Genomic DNA, 21,028 nt, shown 5'->3' with positions numbered 1-21,028 from the left:
GAGCAACCTAACTCCCAGAGATGTGCATAGATGCAGTTCCATAGAGTGATTAACAAACCCAGAATATGTGAGTGAGATTACTCACAGAGTCATACTTAAAAACAAAACAAAACAAAAACCTGATGGCTGAATGTCCTCTTTGAAGGGTCTAGATATAAAGTTACTATTCCATCAAAGCTAGATGTATAGCAAGAACCATTATGAAGTTCTTTTATACCAAGAACAGGGTTTTGATAGCTATAGAAGATGTACAGAGCTTTGGTGCTTTCAGAAGCAATCCAGAAACACCTACTCAGGAGAAAGTCTGATCAATCCACTGATTGAGAAGCTGGATTTGTTAATCCCCACCTCCCTTTCCCTTTCTTCTTTTAAAAGAGAAAATTGTTAAAAAGGCCCATCAGGATTTAGCTGTAGTTTCCATATCTTCTAGATATGCTTTCTGAAAGATATCAGCTGAAACAAGAAAGAGTTCCCTTAAACAAAACACATTTGGTATGGCATATGTTTTCATGAGCCACAATCCTCTTCATCTGATGCATGAAATGTTATGTTTTACTTCTTTCTCCGTTTATTTTTACCCACATGCTCTTTTGTTTAATCTCTAGAATTTATTTGTATGTGCACACATTATTTACATATAACTGTGTTCTGTTGAGTCCTTTTTTTGGCTTTTTTTTTTAAAAAAATGGGTTTTTTTTAATTGCATGGGAGCTGTCCCACAAAGTCTCAGTTTGTCTCCCGCATCAAAGTGATGGATTTCCAGATCTTCTGCTCTATGTAACATGTTTTATCACTGAACATGTTTCATCACTTTTATTAGATCATCTCATTTACTTGGGTCAATTCAGCTGCAATACTCTCATTCTTGATATAATGGAGACATAGATTTTAATAGAGACAGAGGTTTTTGAGGCCAACTTCTATTTCACTGTAGGAGAAATAATGCTGCTTGAGCTAGATCACAGGTATCTAGGTTAATTAGAGACTGTTTTTACTAGATTCTATATGCAAGCATAAATTGCTTATTTGCATGTCTAATCACTGTACTGTATTGAGTCAGCTAAATCACTTTTGCTAAGGACTGTATGAAGCACAAACAGAACTATAATGCCTGTTTGTTTGTTTGTTTGTTTGTTTGTTTCAAAGATTTATATCATGCCTTTCTCCCACAATGGGATTCGAGTTGCAGTATTTAAAAACAAAACAAAAACAAAAACAAAATAACCATTACTTCACAAAAGTTAAAAAATATTAAAACATTATTAATATTAAAACATAAGTTAAAACACAGTTAAAATCAGCACAAATAATGCTTCTTCAATAAGATAGCTCCTTCAGTTGGGTCTTCAAATGCCTGTATCCATGAAAAGCTAATGTAAAAAAATAAATAAACCCAAAACCCCAGTTAGTATAAATGTGCTGCCACATTCCCTCCCCTTCATCCCTCCTTCATATGACTCTTAAGTATATCTGTAGGCCATTCCCTCTCTCCTTCCCTTTCTCTGTATAATACTGCATTATGCTGAATTCTTTTGGAAGTGATCACAATCTGATAATGTATAGAGTTTCTTTATCCCCACTTGATCTTGTTCATATGAGTGTCTGCCCACTTGAATTCTGAATAGCACATTCTTTGTAGTGGGTATTAGTGCTTACAGACAGATGGCTCTTATCGTTTCCAATCCAAAGGTAGTGTGTCATTTTATCTTTCCTTCCTTAACAGATTTTCTGATGTAATAAGAAAGATCTAAGAACTGGTTGGAACCGACCAAAGAGTTACAAATGGGAGACAGAGGACCTATCCACACTGCAGAATTAAAAAAGTTTGACACCACTTTAACTGCTGTGACTGTATCCTACAGAATCCTGGGATTTGTAGTTTGCCGATGTACCAGAGCTCTCTGACAAACCAATACATCATCCAATTACAAATCCCAGGATTCTCTAGGATACAAGTCATGGCAGTGAAAGTGGTGTCAAACTGCTTTGACTCTGAAATGTAGATACACCAAATGTCATCTGGAACTGATATAAAATTCTGTGAATGAGGCAAGGCAATTGCATAATAATAATAATAACAACAACAACAACAACAACTCATCTGGAAACACCTAAAGAATGCCTGACCAAGCCTCCCAAACAGGTCGTTTGGGAGTCACAGCACCCATTTTTAGAGTGCTGTAGAGCTAGGAGTTAACTGGATACCATAGATATATTATATTCTGTGGGGGCTGTGATTTTATGAGTAAGGAAGAATACTTCTGAAGTAAGGATTTCTTAACAGCAAGGAACATCTGGCAAACATATTGGATAACTTGTCAGTAGTAAAAGAACAGTGAAGCATAAGGAAAAGAAGTTTATATAAATCTTCAAGTTTGTATATTGGAATAGTCAGTAGATTCTTGTCTTTTAAAAAAATGTAACTGGAATCTACTATAGTTTGACGTTGTTGTTCTGTGCCTTCAAACAGTTTCCAACTTATGGTGACCCTAGGGTAAAACTGTCACAGAGATTTCTTAGCAAGATTTGTTTGGGGGGGGGGGGGTTGCCTTAGCATACCTCTGAGGCTGAGAGAGTATGACTTGGGTGGCTGAGTAGGAATTCAAAACTTGGTCTCCCAGAGGCATAGTCCAGTGGTCAAACCACTACACCATGATGGCTCAGGATGACATTAGATAAAACTAATTATGGCACAGAGTGAGAAGCAGAATTATTTCCCACCAGACTGAACTTTGTTCTTTGAGTACAAAACCATATATAATACACAAAGAGCACCATCCACTGCAGCAAGCTTACACTGTTGAGATTTCCAGAAGTAGAAAAATGTCTGGAAAAGAGCAAAAACAAAGGGAACCTGTTCTTCCACAAGCCTAACAAGAATTGGACATATTCACAAGCCAAAAAATGCAGATTGCCTAGTGCTGGGAGAATGGGGAGTCCTGGGAAAGTGTATGCCAGAAAGCTTTAGTTATGAAATGTCACTGCCCACTTTCCTATTTGATTTCCAGGCTCATTTTTGAGTCAGTTGCCTATGTTTGCAAACATACTGTCCCCAACCCAGCCTCCTCCATCTTTTGAATGTTCAGCCCATGAATGCTGACAAGTGGGACTTGCAGTGATGCCATACTTCCAGGTAATCCTGCATCAGGTACATGTTACCACATAGTTCATGTGTTTTGGGATCATGTATGTGTGATGGTTAATGGAAAGAAAGGAGCTGAGGGCTGTATCTGGGCTTCAGTCTCCCTGCTGGGCATTTCTTCTGTTCTCTTGCTCTCAGAAGTAGCACTGCCATAGTTATTGCTCAGGTAGGGAAGAAGACAGTTGTGTCACTGGTGTGTACAGTAATATCATTTACACAAAACTTTAACCTTAGCCCAAAACATTGCGCTCTGCACAATGTTTTACAAAAATGCTGAAATAAAAATTCTGCATTTGTTGACCCCTTGCCCCAGATTGGGTCTCTTGATGTGTTAAGGTAGTCTTTCTCGTTCTTTATGTTTCTAAAGCAGAGGGAATGGTTTTTGCATCATCCACAAAGTAAACTTCTCGTAGGTGCTTCATAGCAGCAGGTGGAACTGTTGCTGGTGATGTGTACTGAAGATTAGCTTTTTTAATCCTTGCAAAGTTGCCATCTTCACCGTTTGTTTTCCTGCAAATTAACATAAACACATTTTCTCAGATAGTGACTGCACAATACTTCCTGAATGTTTTATTTGTACAAAAAGAATCTTTGAATATTTAATGAACGCAAACTGGTTAAGGCAATTAGCTGTATTGGTTTTTAATGTGCAAACTTGGATTATGTGGGCAGTCTATATATTATACCCAAATGTGTGAGAGAAAGCTCAGTGGACATACCCTCATTTAATTTATGAAACACAGACAGAGGGGGTGATTTTGAGTAGATAGATAATCTTTTTGTGTTTATGCTACATTTTTCTGGTGCTTTATTTAATGTCTACTGTATTATGTCTCTGTGTGGTCTTAGTGATTTTAAAAAAACTTAACTGTAGTTAGTAGTGGTTGCAATAAAATAATATCTGATAAAATAATTATTACAGCTCAGTAAGAAGGACAATAGATTTATGCAATTTATCCAAGTAACGTTGCCCTCACTGATTTGTTGTCATTGACTTCTGTGTATAGACAGATCCGACTGGTAACAAAGCAGCATGATGATGTCACCTCACATTGACTCCTAATTATCTGAGATCATTTAATGAAGAAGAAAATTATGGATGGACAAGTCTGTCAGTTTTATCAGCCTCTGTTTAAAAACCTTCCGAGAAAGAGATTCCACCATCCTCTGTGGAAGCATGTTTGTTTGTTTGTTTGTTTTGTTTTACAGTTGAACAGCTTTGCCATCAGGAAGTTTTTGGCATGTTTGTAAATTGTTGGGTACATTAAGTGTACATTCAAAGAGAAGCTTCTTTTTTAAACATATTATGATAGATGTGACTGTGGCATGGACTTTTTTCCATAACAGATTGATATATCCACTTTCTAATTAAAGGACAAAAATAGCTTACAGTCACCATCGTTTGGATTTCAGTGTGCTGGCGATTAATTTTGAAGAGATTTAGAAATATCCTAGCATGTATATCCCCAAAGACAGACTTTGAGCCCCAAAGAGTGTTATTTTTAGTGCAGAAAAGAAAAGCACTTAATTAACTTTCAGTATTGGCAACTATGTGCTTTTTATGTCACTAGTTGATCATCATTTCTATGTGTTGTTTTTTATTGTCTGATTAATAGTTACCTTTAAAAAGTCCATACTTAAGATTTTGAAAATAAAGTTTTGAATCTTTTATACAGTATAATTATAAAACAAGATTAGTGTTTATGTATTAAGCCAAAATCATGGACAACATTCACCCTGGAGCCATTCTCTGAATTTCAGTGGAAGTTTTCCTCCCTCATTCAAATGATTTTCATCCAGGCGAGTTGTGTGTTAGTGAGGAGCCATGTCTGCTGCTGTCCATGTGGATTTTTGCTCTTCTAAGATGCCTTTTATCACCTTATTTTTCCTCTTCACATTATCAAAATGTGGGCTGGAGGATCCTCAAATCTTTGGAGTGCATTTGGTGGCTTGCAAGGAAGGGGATTTTCTCTTCTGTCAGATGCTATTATATCAGCATATGGACACAATTGATGTAAAGTACTTGTAGATACTGAGCCAGTGTTATTTAGTGATTGGGGTCTTTGAATCTCCACTCAGTCATGGAAACACACTGGGTGACCTTGGGCAAGTCTGTCTCCATCAAAACTGACAGCTTGGTGTCCATTAAACAGCCATCTGAAATTACTTGTCAGGGTGTTTAAATGTGAGCTGTTCCATAATATAAATTGTCAGTGTAATTCCAGTGAGTGTTGTGTTTAGTGTGATGAAGTAGCCAGAGGATGGAGGAGCTTCATTTGGAACCTGATGATATTTGCAAATGCCTTCTGGCATAACACTAGCTGCTGCATTGAGCAAATTAGAGATGTTACTGTAATGCACAGAGGTCTGTCGTAGCGAAATAAGCAATAGACCAAATGGAAATCCTTTAAACTATTCGACAGAGTGAAGTAGAACTGGACTCTTGGAAATATTTTTGTATTATAACTCTGTAGGTCCTTACAGCAGGACTTTGAAAAGTGGACATATTTGAATGGTGACAAAAAACAGCTTATGTAGACAGAAGAGGAATTCAGAATACGATGTGGAAAAGGTACTGCTCAAGTTTATTGAATAGTACAATGAATTATCTATGAGGATTTCAGTAGTTATTAGTCATGATAACTAAATATTCACTTTGATTATCAGTAGATCCCTCTTAATACCAGTTACTGCAAAACACTGTTGCTCCTATGTTCTGCTTGTGGATTTACCATAGGCAATTAATTAGCCATGGTGTAAAGAGAAAGATGGATTAGATTATTTTTTGATCTGATCTGGCAAGGTTCCTTTTAAGTTCTTATGTTCCTAAATTACAATAAATTTGATAATGAGGCTTCAACTGTAATATATTGCCCATTAGAAGCCAGCAAAATTAGGAGATAAAACCAAAACATGATGTTTCACTGCATGCACTTGATACTTTATGTAAAGGGGAATTACCAATTCCAGTGATCTTCAAGTGGAAGCAAAACTTACAACTTTTTGTTTGTTTGTATAGAACTCTACCAAGGGAGCTGGCAAACCATCCTAGATTTGACCAGCCAGAGAGCTGTTTTTGAAAGTGAAATTTTGTTTCCACTAGCATGAGTGAATCCAGTTGTGTATTCATGCTTAGAGGTGTCTCTCTACTAGCTATTCATTTTCTACTATTTTCACAAAGGCCAGAGTACAGAAAAAACCTGGCCAACAACTACAGTGTGATATCCTGCAATACTGAGGTTGTCCAAACAATGCAGTGATGTGAGTAAACCAATCCAGTCATGTCAGCAAACCAGTGTAGTACGTTTGGTAGAAGACTGTATGAACCCTAATCAATGAGTACATTACAGTTCAACAACATGTCATATTACTACAGTTACATTGCAGTAAAACCGTTTTATTATTTTAGCCAAAGGCTATGTCATTTGACAGCAAATAAGTGTGCTAATGCAAAGTTGAATATTTAAAGCTGTACATTTTACAAGGAATCTAGAAACACAGAAGGAACAAACTTTAGTTCTGATTTAATGTCTTATCTTTGCCTTCACAAAAAAACTATGTGCCAGAATGGAGCAACTTTTGCTTCAAGAATGGCTTCAAGAATGACTTCACTGAAGCCTTTTATGGCTGGAATCCTGTTTGTGACATATGCTGGCATAACCTCCTATTACCCTAGCATGTGTTCTTTTTTGGTTGTTGCATAAGGAGATGTTTAGTACCCCCATACAGTGGGTCTTTTTAGCTTTGTAGAATGCCATCATGCCTAATTAATTAGAGGAGGGCAGATGCAAATGGTCACATCTCGCTGCATTTCCAAAGCTAAGAGAAAAGACTAAATATAATTCCTCCTGATCTCCAATAAGTAACTGACCCCTCCCATAACTGATGAGGATGGTGTCTATCTTCTTTCCTGAATGTGGAATTAAATCCAAATGCTGCCCAGGTTCCCCGTCCCACCCCTGCCACTAATTGACCATATAGGCACCCTCTGTATCTGATGAGAAGGGGGAAGAGGGGAAGCATCATATAACAGCAACAACAACAACAACATTTATTTATATCCTGCCTCTCCAAGCAGATTGAAGCGGCTAACAATAAAATAACATTAAAATACAGTAAAACATCATAACCCATAAACCCTCCCATCAACAATAAAAATACATGTTAATTTATAAAACTTAGCAGGGACAATTATGAAGCAATTGATGGGAGGCCACTGAGAGGCTAGTCTGGGAAAGCCTGCCAGAAGAGATAAGCCTTGACCTCCTTTTTAAAGCAGTCAAGACTGACAATATGTCAGATCTCCTCTGGCAGGCTAATCCATAACTTGGAAGTGGCAGAAGAGAAGGTCCTCTGGGTAACCGCTGCCAGCCTAGTTTTTGCTGACTGCAGTAAATTTTTCCCAGAGGTCTTGAGTGTGCAGGGCAGATTGTATAAGAGAAGGTGATCCCATAAGTAAGCTGGGCCCAAGCCATGAAGGGCTTTAAAGGTTATGACCAACACCTTGCATTAAAGAGATTTTAATATAGGTGTTCTCCCTCACCTGTGAATGCCATGCAATATGGTGCCAGTGTTGAGACCTTTCAAAAAATTGGCATCAACAACTGAATGCTCATTTCAGAGGAAGTTTCATAGTGAAATTGATTGGCTGTACCTCATGAAAATCTGTTGCTGTTAGATGACACTTGGAGCAGGATAAAATAGCTAACAAATGAGTTTCAAAATAAAAATGTTGATCCAATGTTGGCTTACACAGTTGGCATTTGGAGGTTGTTTTCTCAGGATTATTTTGATGGTTGTCTTTGTGTGCATGGATACAGCTGTAGAGGGGTGTGTATGGTTGCCTGTTGTCTTATGGTGACACCATCAATTTCTCAGGGTTTTCTTAAACAAGGGATATTCAGAAGTAATTTTGCAAGTTCCTGCCTCTGAAATATAGTGCACAATACCTGGTGTACTCACCAGAGCTGACCATGCTTAGCTTCTAAGATCAGACAAGATTTGGTATCACTGAATCATAGAGTTGGAAGGGACCTCATGGGCCATCACAGCCAACCCCTTGCTCAATGCAGGATCTCCAGCTAAAGCATCCCCAGCAGATAACAGTCCAGTCTGTTTTGGAAGACATTCAGAGAAGGAGACCTCACCACCTCTCTAGGCAATTGGTTCCATTACTAAACTGCTCTTACTGTCAAGAAGTTCCTTCTGACATTCAGTCAAAATCTACTCTCCTGTAACTTCAGATCATTAGACCTGGTCCTACCCTTTGTGGCAGCAGAGGAAAGGCCTGTATCCTCTTCTCTGAGACCCCTTGAGGTATTTAAAGATTGCAGTCATGCCACTCCTCAGCTGGACTATATCCTTCTTAAAATGAGGCACCCAGAACTGAACACAGTACTCACCTTAGGAATTCATCTATGGTTGTGTACTGGGGATATATATGCTTTTGTTGATGTGTTCATTCTGAGCTTGTCAGAGTTTTCACAGAGTTTTCATATCAGAAACTTCACTTCTTTCATGAATAAAATAAAAGTCAAGCCATAGCATTATGGCTAAGTTTGGATTCTGCAGTTGTATTGCCATTTAGACTGAAGGAAAAAAAGTTGTAACATATATTTAACTTTTTCCCCCTTTACTTCCTCCTGCCAAAGTACATACTCTCAATTTGATAAGCATCAGTGTCTTTGGTTAAAAAGTTTAATTCTTGTTTTATGGAGCAGTAACAAAAACAGTTGAAAACATGTGTCAGCATCACAGATTTCAATTTTTGAATCTGGGGTAATTGTCTGAATAATAGCTTTATCATTTCATTTGATCTAGAACCTTTTTCTGTTTTTGTTTTTAATTATACACCTCTTTCTGGGATTTGTATCAAGCTCCTCTTGTCAGAACATTCATTCATGAATAAAATTGTACTTTCTCCTGATATACACATTAGGGATATTATTTTCTTCTATATACTTTAATCAATCATCATTCCGTAGCGTTTTCATATGAGTGAGAATGAAAAATACAGCTATCACAATTAACTCAATATAAAATGAAATACAAAAAACTGCTTCTACTGGTAAAAAGAGTTAATGTCTCTAAATGAATGGAGATTTATATAATGTCTTGCACCCACCTCTTTTTCTAGGAAATCCTTACTCCATCATTAGTAATAAGTAGTGATATTCATGACTGCAAGTAGATTATAACACAGGGAAGTTATCCTAACTGCAAACAGCAATCAGTCATGTGATTTGCCTTGTTAAATTGTAGAAAGGATGCACTGCAGGTAGTTTGCTTTAGTGAAGTAGGTGTTCCAAGGGCAAATGTGTCAGGGACCAAAACAGGTCCAGTGGGATGCTTAAAAAGATTTGTGCAGATTGGTCTTATCGCCAAGACACCCTGAAAAAGCTTGTGTGTGTGTGTGTGTGTGTGTGTGTGTGTATTAAGGCTGAGCACTTGTAGAAGGAAACCACCAATGCTTCACATGAATCCACAACTACTATTCTTATGTTGCTTCTACTTGTTGAAGCTTGGAGCTCAAAGAAATAAAAAATGGGTACAAAGGGATATGTGCTCTCATGCTTTGAGCTCAGTTTCCCACTGAATATATATTTGGTACATTGATACTCTGCTTTTCTTTCTGTGAAGTCTAGACAACCTATGTGAGTTTCTTGGTTATGATTTTATTTAAATTCCACCTTTCTTCCAGCTCTGGGATGGAAGGAGGCTTAGGGAAGTTTAAAAAATGGAGATAAAAAGTTGCATAACTAAACGCTTAGAAAGATTAAAATCTAATTGAACTCTATATAAAAATAATTTAGTCTATAACTAAATGGTCCTGCTCCTCATTTTATCCTTACATCAATTATGTGAGATAGATCACACTAAGAACATGTGCTTTGCATAAGGTCATTTGGTGAGGACTGTGTCTCAGTGGAGAATCGAACTTGAATCTCTCAAATCCTAATTTAACTACCTGATCACTACAACACACTAGTTGTATCCTACTTAAAAGTATCAGATTCCTTAAAATGTGCAAAATTAAGAGCCTGTTCCTTCCCACAAAACATGTACTATCTCTGTCTCCTCAAGTAAATTACTTCCTAGTTGCTGAAGATATAGCGATTGTCACTTGGGCCTGCTCTCTGGAGTCAGACATTCAGACCCATGTGTGACATCAGAGTTCTGTACATGTATCGCTTGCTGCAACAACCACTAATAATAGATGTGTAACTTGTTATTCCTGTGTTTTTTGATTAGGAACTGAATTGGTAGGTATGTGCAGGGTTGCTGCTGATCCTATTGGATTAGGGTACAAAAGTTTAAGGGAATGGAGAGGCATGGAAATCTTTGCTCTGCTCCTTTTCTCTCTACAGCATTTTGCCCCTACATGTTTTCTCCCCTCCCAACAGGTGCCACATAAAATTATAACTTTCACTCTTTATAGCAATACTCAATAGTATATCCCATTAAGATTAATGGGGATTCTCCCTGTTTTGAATATAAGGTTGCAGCCTAAGAATCCAGAGATAATTCTGTTGCAGTAGTGGAGATGTCCAGAATACCATTTGCTCCAGTTGTGTTAGGTGAGTTAGGTGATACTACAAAAGAGCTGGTGGAAAGGTGGTGGAACCCCATCTATGGAAAACCTGTCTTGAAGAGCTTCACTTGGCACTTACATGTGATCTTTTTTTGTGCTGGATAATTGGCATTTTACTCTCTCAGGTATTTTAAGAACTGATGCAATTTGTTAAGATCTGTGTGCAGCTTAACTTTTACTACCAGGTTTTACTTTAGTTTTATTGTATGCTGGACTTTTTAGGACTTTTTTGTTTTGTTTTTTGTTTTAGCCCTTTGTTGCTGTTTTATTAAAATAGTTTTATTCTGATTTTGTGTTCCATGTTTTCTATTTACCTGCATACCACTTGGTGAACTTTATAATTGGGCAGTCTGTAAGTTAAGGATAATGTATATGTGTAAAGGCAGGAATATGCGAGTCTATGTTTGTACTTAGATAATTGCCAAAGCTCTCAATGTGTCCAACTATGAAAAATGGCAACATCAGCAATTTTTGGTTGCTTCTGTTTGTAAGAATGGTAACATTCTAGTACTAAGATATTATATTGCACATACTATAAACAATGTAAAACAAGAAAAAGTATTGATTGTGTTCCTTCTAACAATGTTGAATTCAAACTGTTTAATGTTTGCTCAAGTAAAATTAGGAATGAATTTGATAGTTATATTTATTTCAGTACTTGAGCTATTGTAAACCTCTTGAAAAGATATTGCCATATGTGTTTGCCAGTTTCAGTCCACTAAATGTATTGTTTATATGCTTTCCTGCATACTCCCTTCCTTTCTTCATGTTTCATTGTCCTGCTACCTCACAAGGTTATTTCACAAGGTTATTCAGAATAACTCAAAACGGTAAAGGTCTCTTTGGAGCAGTGATAATTCTGCTCCTTAGTTTCCTTTCCCCTCTTTGTATATTGTTTTTTGTACATTGCCTGTACATTATTCTGAAAGCACTTCACAATTGTCCATATTAAAAATCAATATATTCCAGTCCAGATAAAGGACAGTTAAAAAAATTGATAAGAAGAAATTTGATAAGAACAAAGTAAAGACATGAGGAATACTAGGTAGGAGCAGGAGCAATGACAACAGTAAAAGGAAACTTTCAAAAAAACTCAAAATCTACATTTGTATAATACTTTTAAAATACTTGTTTATTCCAGTTGCTTTATTTATTTATAAATCATTTTCGATACTTAAGTCTGTTTTTAATGTTGTTGTTCTTGCCGTGGTCCCATGCAGCGTTTCTGCAGCTTCACAAGAATCGTCTTTTTATTTTGCTTTAACAAACCTCCATCTTCATTTCCCCTCACCTTTATTTCACCCCCATCCAAATGGATGGGAAGAGGGGGGGAAAAATCAAGACTGTGACAGAAAATATATAAGAGGAAAGACTGTAACCAAAAGGGACATTGTGACATAACAGGACATTTCAACTAAAGAGAGCATTTAAAAGTGAAAGTGAACAATCCCTTTAAAGTTTAAAGATGCAGGGTTGCTTCCTGCACTCTCTTTAAAGTTCAGAGATCTCGGGTTGCTTCCTCAATGGCACAAATAAAATGCAATTAGTTTTCACACCTTGGCAATCGTGTTTCATTCGTGCTATTGGGAAGCCATTCACGGTATTGCCCTGTGAATGGTTTGTTGCTGGAGCATTGCTGGTTCTTTCCCAATTTTCCCTCACCTGATAATCTCCATAGATACTTTGCATAATGGCAATAGATTTCTTTCACTGTGCTTCTGAATACAATTTTTAAGGGAACATGAGTTTAAGGGAACATGAGGGAACATGGATGTTGTGGAAATGTGTCCTGTAAGCTTCTGGCATCTGATTTGCCACAGTTAGAATTAGGAATGTAATTTTTCACTAACTTTCTTCTTGAATAAACTAATGAGAGATTTTATTTGAAAACTATGCAGTTTTCAGAATGATTTGCAATTTGGACTTATTCTGTGCAAAATGTGTGTGTGTGTGTGTGTGTGTGTGTGGTTGTTTTGCAGAGAAGGCAGCGTTTTCTGTACAGAAAATATTTTTATGTTGAAATACAATTTTCTATGCAGAAATACTACTGTTTGCTCAGAAGAAGCTTGTTTTGTATGTCAGCCAACCACTTGCAAATTTTGAACAGAATACACCCACAGTTTCAGCAGTAAGCCATGTTGGTTAATGGGCAGAGTATAAATATTTAATAATAAATAGATCACACTGGATGTTTTTCCTTGATTTTAGATGAATCAGTGATGATTGTGACTATTTATAAGGAAACTACACCCTGCTTATTAATCAGAGATTATTTTTGTTGTATTTTTGTTGTGTACATCAGGAAAGATATCAGAGTAAAGGGGAAAATAAAAAGCAATTACTCTAATAAAATTCATTTATATGCAGGTGACATTTTAATACAGTTTTATGAGTTCACAATCCAAGTTGAATCCAGATAACATTGTTAGAGTTTATAATAGATTACTAAACTGCAAATTGTATTTTAAAAATTGAGGTAATCTGTGTCAATATCAGTAAATATATATTAGCCAATAAACACTTTAATGGACTGTTTCAATGGATCGAGACGCCCAATTGCATAACTGTTAACAAATAATGGACAGCATCTTGTTAGTGGCATACACTTGCATAAGTGTGGCATTGTGTGTGTATGTGTTTTGTTTTGTTTTTGACAGTACACAGGGGCTATTCCTTAGGACTATTTGTTCCATTAAAAAAAAATTCCCCTCAGCAGCTGTCAAACCTTGGAAGGGGATGCTGGTGCTGCAGGGGAGGGAGGGAATTTGGATGATGAAGACAGGCTTCTCTGGGGAGCCCTGGTGGCATAGTGATTAAATGTCATGCTGCAGCCACATCACTGTAAGTTCAATCCTGGAGGGCTCCCACGGTGAACTCAGCATTTTATAGGTTGATAAAATGAGTATCCAGCTTGCTGGGGGCAAGTGGCTTACACATTGTAAGCAACTTTTAGGGAGTGCTAGTTCACTGATAAGCGGTATAGAAATGTACTTGGTATTTCTATTGCTATAGTCTCCCAGGGGAAGGAAAATGAGGTTGCAACCCATCTGGAAGTGTGTCCTCATTTCTCCATGTCTCTGAGCTGAGACCAGCACTGTTCATTTCAGTGAGACTTCTGAAATGCCCAGGACAAAACTTTGTATATATATTAAAGCTTCATTATTGAATTGTGTTCTAATGTTATATTAAAAATAGGGGGAAAATTTTATGGAAAAAAGTCCTAAGGAATAGCCCCTGTGTTCTTTTTGACAGTCAAGAAGGCAGGAAAAAAATCCAGGGGAGAAAAATATTGACTGTCCCTGGCACATTGGGAAAGATATCCTATTTGTCCACCACATCAGATAGTTTAAGAAACACTGCACTGTGCTTCCTTTGGGTAAAGGAAACAACATCAGGCATGGTGTAGTCTTTCAGGCTTGTAATATATAATATATAATGAGAAGAAAAAGATGATCGAAAGAAAATCCCCCTAAAATGACAGACGTGAACTCTGACTTTACACCTCGGAGCCTTCCACTTAAGTAACTATGGGTACCATGGGAACCAGAGAATACTGGATGGGACAATTGGTCCTTCTGCATGTGTATGTCTGGAAAGGAGTTAACTGACTTACTGGAAAGATCAGCAGTTTTCTTGAAACTGACAACCAAGCAGTACCCCTCTCAAGTTTGATTTGAGGAAGAAGGACTGTGCTTCTAAAGGACCAGAAGTTGCAAATTTAAAGGCTCATGAGGAGTGGTTCTGAGCAAAAGGCTCCCACACAAGGTCTGGCTTCCATTATTTGGTTTCAGTAGAGTTGGATATAGGATCCATTTTATTTTTATTTTTTTACCTTAATGATCTGCATCATTGTGCAACAATGAAACTGGAAGTGATGTGTCACCATTTCATTCTTGGCTGTTTTGGGATGTTTGTTGCGGGAGGAGGTTCATTAGTCAGTGAGGGCAGGGGGAGAAAATACCTTTTTGAAGGTTTGAGGGCCAATACACATTGCCATCTTTAATTGTTATTGATGTTGTGTGCCTTTAAGTCATTCCTGACTTATGGCAACCCAAAGGCAAATGCCCAGCCAAAAAGCTCTTTAATCCAGTTTGAAACCTATTTCTTGTGGAGGCCAATGTATCATGGCTCAATCAGTTTGCTGTCCTGTTGCTCACCCCTCCCTGCAGAGCACTCTAAACACTGTGATCAAATGAGCCTATCAAATATTGTTCCTTTTGCTTCCTCATTATTTGGTTGTATGTTGCTTTGTCAGTGAGTGACATCTTGCTGAGTAATATGATATGCTTGGCAGGGCTTGAGAGTTTTTGCACTGAAGACTGACAGCGCTGAAATGTCTGATGTATGATCTGACCATTGCTTGCTAATCCTGACTGTGAATTCCACACCAGCAAATTGTCCAACATGAAGGAGCCTGCCCTGAGGGAACTGTCTGCCTGGAAGAGGGCAGGATAGTGCACAGTAGGATTATTTTCAAGCACCAATGCTAATTGCTGCCTTCTCTAGTAAGCACTCAGCTGCTGGAATACTCTATTTCGTTCCATTTATTCAGCTGGAAACTGTACCACTGAGCTTATGTACACAGTTATTAGTCCAGCAACTATTTATTCATGTGTAGCATACTCATGAGTGTAGCTGCTTTTTTCTAAACTCTTAAATTGCTTCTGGATTGCACCATCATGCTCCAGTGCTCCCTAGACTACAGATTGGCACGGGTCCCATTCAGTGCAATTGGACTTTGCAGGCGAATTGCTTTGAGGATTGTTAAGCCTTTTATGAAGCTTTGATTTATTCAGTAGCAATATACAATACATGTCATAAAGAGTTAGGCAGGCCTTTTGATAGAGTGGATAAATTCCTATGGTAACCTCACAAGCAATACCACTTCATTTAGCATTGGGATCAAGACTTGGATTTATTACCCCTTGCTATCTTTAGCAGAGCTGGTTATTGTTAGAAGTTGATGCATATGGCTATGTGAATATCACACACCTTGATAATCATGCTAATCATTATGGTTGTTGTACAATGTGACACTTAAAAAAAAAGAAAACAACAACAGGAAGTTATTTTAAAATACACTGATGAGCTGAAGTGTAGTCTTGGCCTTTGCAATTTTCTGTACTTGCCACTTCGGGGCTCAACAGACAAGCTGCTCAACACAGCCCCTCTGAGCTCCAGAAGCAGGCCATGGTAACCAGATGCCACGGCTTATGCATGGAGCAAAAAGAAGCCCTCAAAAGCGTCGTCTTTTTACTCTGTAGAAGGGGTACCATAACCACCGTGGCGCAGCGTTATGACACCCCTTGTGTGTAGCGCTGTTTGGGCTCTGCTCACAAGGGATGTCATCGTGGCATGCCCTGTGTAAAGTGGATGTGTCAAGATGGCACCCCAGCAGAGGAAGAAGGGCTTGGAGTGTGTGAATGCTCAGCCCTTCTTCACCCCTAGTATGCAGTCAGGCCGGCACAAAGTGCCAGTCTGTACTGCCTCTTCATCCCTTCCTGTCCTGAAAATATATTTCCATTTCTAATACCTAAGAATTTATGGTACAATACCCAGCCTGGACCATGGACAAATGCTATTGTTGTTGTTGTTACTAACTGCCCTTGAGTCAGCCTCAACTCACAGTGACCCTGTGGATGAGACATTTCCATGACCCCTTGTGCACAACCTCTCTGCTCAGGTCCTGCAGGCTCCAACCATCTGAAGTGTGATCTTCCTCTCTTTCTTCTGCCCTCTACCTTTCCTAGCATCATTGTCTTTTCTGCTATTTCATGCCTTCTCGTGATGTGGCCAAGTATGACAACCCCAGTCTGGTCATCCTGGCTTCCAGGAAGACTTCAGACTTGATATGTTCAAGGACCCATTTGTTTGTCTTCTTGGTCGTTCATGGTATCCTCAGCACCTTACTCCAGCACCACATTTGAAAGTTTATTTTCTTTCTGTTAGCTTTCTTCCCTGTCCAGTTCTCACATCTATACATGGTAATGGGTAATACAGTGACTGGACAATTGTAACTCAAGTGCTCAGTAGTACATTTTTAAACTTTAGGTTCTTGCCCAGTTCTTTCATAGCTGCCCATTCTAATGCTAGTCTTCTGATTTCTTGGCTGCAGTCTCCATTCTGATCAATATTTGATTTAGGTTATGGGGATTCTTTGACTATTTCAATTTTCTCATTATCTAGGATGAATTCTTGTAGCTCTATTGTGGTCATAGTTTTTGAATCACAACTTAATTAGGTAAATGCATGGGAGAGCCCATCAGAACAACCAAGAAATTAATTTTTGAAGCCAATCTATTGTTTTTCAGGTTCATTCAGGAAACCAGACTAAACTAGTAAAGCACGGAGTCTTTAGGGCAGAAAAAAACCCAACTCTCCCAGCTCTGTTGTCTACAAATGCACTCATGGCCTTGGAGGACAGAGGAAGGTTTTGATGTGACTTAGGCCCAGGAGGGGAGATCTTTTTTTGAGGCCTTCCCCACTCCTGTGGATTGTCTTCCTTAATTGTTTAAATGGAAGTTTTAGAAATGTGAGGTGCACTATGCGCTGTGAGGGGGCAACCTGGAGCTTCTGCCTTAGGAGAAGTGTAATCAAACACAAGCTGCTTCACTTTCTGAACTAGGTAAAAGGGTAGCCCTATGTAGAGTGCATTTCAGAAATTGAGTCGTGAGGTTACCAGTGCATACACTACAATTTCTAGGTCCCTTACTTCAAGGAAAGGGCATAACTGGCGTATCAGCTGGAGCTGATAACAGGCGCTCCTGACTGTCGCATTCACTTGATAAGTTAAAGTAAACGGGATAGAAAACAAGTCCCTTGCTTTCTAAGGACAAGAGGCATTACAAGTAGTGCCCTTTGTATGTACTGGACCCCTAATGACATATTATATTCCCAAAGATCAATGCAACAGCTTGTCTGCCTGCATGATGTATTTTCTGCTTATCTAAAATCTATTCTAATAAAGCATACAAGCCATTGTATATACTTTTGATCAAATCTGTATAAAACTAGTATCACTGAAACTTTATATGCCCTGGTGCATATCTCCTATTTGAGTATCATGTCTTTGATACATTGCTTGGAATCTTTGCTGACAAGAGGAGAGTGGCTGAGAAATCTGTCATTTTGCATAAGCACTGTTTTTCAGAATGTAGAAAAGTTTGAAAGCTCAATCCAAGAACTCTAAAGTACTATCTTTAGATATGCATGTCTCTGGAAAGAGAAAGTAGCAAGATAGGAAGGGATGTGTTATGACATGCTTCCTGGCTTAATGGAATTTATGTGTAAACTGGATGGTTCAGTAGACAAGATTGTTTCAGTCTTGCTGCTGATGGTTATTGTTCTGTAGGCCATTGAGGTTTCACAGCTGAATTTTAAGAACTATGCACAACCACTGAGCTCTCACTCCATAGTCATGCACATCCTTGAGGGATTAAAAAAATCAATGATACTGCATTTAAAAATAATTCACAATCACAGTGGAATGGAATGGAATAGTTATTCAACTTCGAAGTCAATACTGATGATTTTTGAGCTCATGACCAATGCTCCTGTGCAGTGTGACATACTCAGATAGTGGAGAGGTGAATTTTCCACCCACTCCAACTACCTGAAAACTGGGAAGACTGCTGCATCTGATACAGAAAATAATTCTGGTTATTCTCTTTCTGTGGTGGCTCCACTAGAAAAATAGAGAGTGGTAATATAAAGCCATTTTTTTAAGAAGAAGAAGATAGAAACCAGGAAATTACAGGATGGTAATCTTGATAAAAAGTGTTATTACAGATAAAATTATTACATATATAGCAGGGCAAGTGTTACTGAAAAAGAGCAAGTCAATTTTTTTGCAAAGGAAAGTTCTGTCTCAGTACATTTCTAGACTCTTTCTTTCTTTCTTTCTTTCTTTCTTTCTTTCTCATAGTCAGTAGTTTTATGCACAGGGAAATCTGGTAAACATTATGTACTTGGACTTCAAAAGACTTTAGGCAAAATACCTCACCAAAAAGTCCTCAGAAAATGTAGTAGTCTTGAAATCAGAGAAATTTTCTTATGGACTGAAAGTTGATGAAAGAACAGAAAGTTTGTAATAGGAACAATCACTTCTTAGGATGGGGACGTGTAAACAGCGTGCACCAAGGATCTGCATTGGAAAGGAGGCATTTCAGTTTGTTCACAAATGAACTGTTATTAGAGGTGAGTGGTGAGGTGCAGAGGTTTTCAGACAACAAACATCACATTATTTTCAGTGGTTACAGCAAAATCAATTGCAAAGAGCTACAAAATAATGTCTCTAAACTATAGGAATAGGCATTAAAGTCTCAGTTTGACTACACTAAGGGGAGCTGAGCTGGAAGCAATGCAAATAGTAACCCTGTGTGCAGTTCTTGGGGGGGGGGGAGGCATATTACATGTTGGTCATCATTGGAAACGAAATCAAAAGGCAAACTATTAGACATCATCATTATTTATGTGTGACCATACTTGAAATATGGGTAAACATGGTGTAATAGTTTGAGTGTTGGACTATGACTCTGGAGACCAGGATTCAAGTCCTCACTCAGATGTGGAAACCCACTGGATGGCATTAGGCAAGTCACATTCTCTCAGCCTCAGAGGAAAGCAAAGGCAAACCTCTTCTGAACAAATTCTATCAAAGAAACCCAGTGGTCTGGTTGCTGTAAGTTGGAAACAATTTGGGGGAATGCAACATCAACAACCTGCTTGCAACGCGAGCCACACTCTGAAGGCAATAACAAATTTCCTTTGAACAAATTTTTCCCAGAAAACCACATGATAGTTTTGTCTTAGCATTGCCATAAGTTGGGAGCAACATGAGGATATGTAGCAACAATACCTGGAATATTGTGTACAGTTTTGGTCATTTAAAAAATGATACTGTAGAGCTTAAAAAGATGTAGAAAGGGGCAACCAAAGTGATTAAGGAGCTGGAGCTTCTTCCTTCTAAGGAAAGGTATGTTTAATATAGAGAATAAACAGTTTAACATAGAGAATAAACAGAGAGAATAAACATAGGTCTGTTTATTATAAAGAAAGGGCAAGGAAGGGAACAAAAATAGTGCCTAGAAAGATGGGATGAGGAAAGTGGGAAGGAAAATGTTTTTCTCCTTCCTTTCTGATACTGGAATCTGGGATCTCCCCTGACTGTAAGTGGTGGAAGTAAAAAAAAAAAAAGATAAAAAGAAGTCCTTCTTTACACAATACATAGCTAAATTAGAATTTTCTGACATGTGATATTCAGTGAGAATGGCATTTTCCTGTCCCTCCATTCACCTGCATCTCCCTATACAATACCGGAAGGATCTGGAAGAGGCAAATAAGGATCGGGGAGGCTATAGCTTTCTATGATTCTCACTTGGTTCCTGCCCCCCATGAAATCTGGTAGTGCATGGAGAAGCTTAGGAAGGATCATGAAAACTGTGGCCTTCCACAATCAGTTCAGCTCCCCACTTCCAGTGTAATGGGAAGCAGCCAAACAAGGAGGATCAACCTTTCTGCCTGTGTTCGGTTTCTGGTTCATGATATTGCAGATGACATAATGGTACACTGGTTCTTGGAATAAAGCCCACAATGATCTTCTTCACTTTCCTATCCTGCTACCTGTTTTGCTGGGGGGCGGGGGAGGAAATATCTGAGTCAGACCTGGGGAGAAGGAGTAGTTCTCAAGTCTATTCAAATATGAGAATAGGGTTAGAGGAAAATTCTCCATGTCTGGGTTTTTGGACACTTGAGAACCTCATTATTATTTTTTCCAAGTCTTTGAATGGAATTACGGAATATTCCTTTTATCCCTATTGCGAGAACATTATACTCTATTTTGATATTTGTTTGAGAAACTGTTGGAAAATTCAGGAAGACCACCACCACAAACCCCCCAAAATAACAGTTGGAAGGTATTGTCATCTGTATATTACTCTGGAAGTTAAGGATCAAGTTATTCTGTATTGGAACTTGCAGTGAGTCATATTTCTCAGATATGCCCATGAACATCTTTATTCAAAGAATTCTAAAGGTTGAAAACCACATGTAGGAAGTTCTGTTTGCATCCCAACAGTTCATATTTTAGAAACTGAGCAGAGATGAAACAAGGCTTGTCTTCACATATGAAGTAGCCAATGATAAGAAGACATTCCATACTCTTAATGCATTTAGGATTTAAATTTATGGAATTTTCTTTTTGGCAAATTGGATAAAGGTGACTGTGGTTGCAGCCTGTTGCTATATGCTACCAGAGCTTTACTAAAGTGCATTTTTCTCTATCCTCCCTTGGTGAT

General features: G+C 38.2%; 1 protein-coding gene across 4 annotated transcripts in view; it reads left to right on the top strand.

Annotated features, from left to right (window-relative positions):
- The window catches only part of GULP1 (GULP PTB domain containing engulfment adaptor 1), a 228,236-nt gene that overhangs the window by 77,407 nt on the left and 129,801 nt on the right, over nt 1–21,028 (top strand). The window contains exon 1 of one of the 4 annotated variants that reach the window (XM_042474280.1): nt 14,361–14,498. The exons of the other annotated variants lie outside the window; for them this stretch is intronic. The gene's annotated coding sequence lies outside the window, so the exon portion shown is untranslated. Of the gene's footprint in view, nt 1–14,360; nt 14,499–21,028 lie in introns of those variants that run through there. 4 annotated transcript variants of the gene reach the window in all.

The sequence above is a fragment of the Sceloporus undulatus genome, chromosome 1 (genome assembly GCF_019175285.1).
Source record: "Sceloporus undulatus isolate JIND9_A2432 ecotype Alabama chromosome 1, SceUnd_v1.1, whole genome shotgun sequence".
Taxonomy (NCBI): Eukaryota; Metazoa; Chordata; class Lepidosauria; order Squamata; family Phrynosomatidae; genus Sceloporus; species Sceloporus undulatus.
Note: the sequence above shows the minus strand (reverse complement) of the source record. Positions and strands in the feature narration are given on the sequence as shown.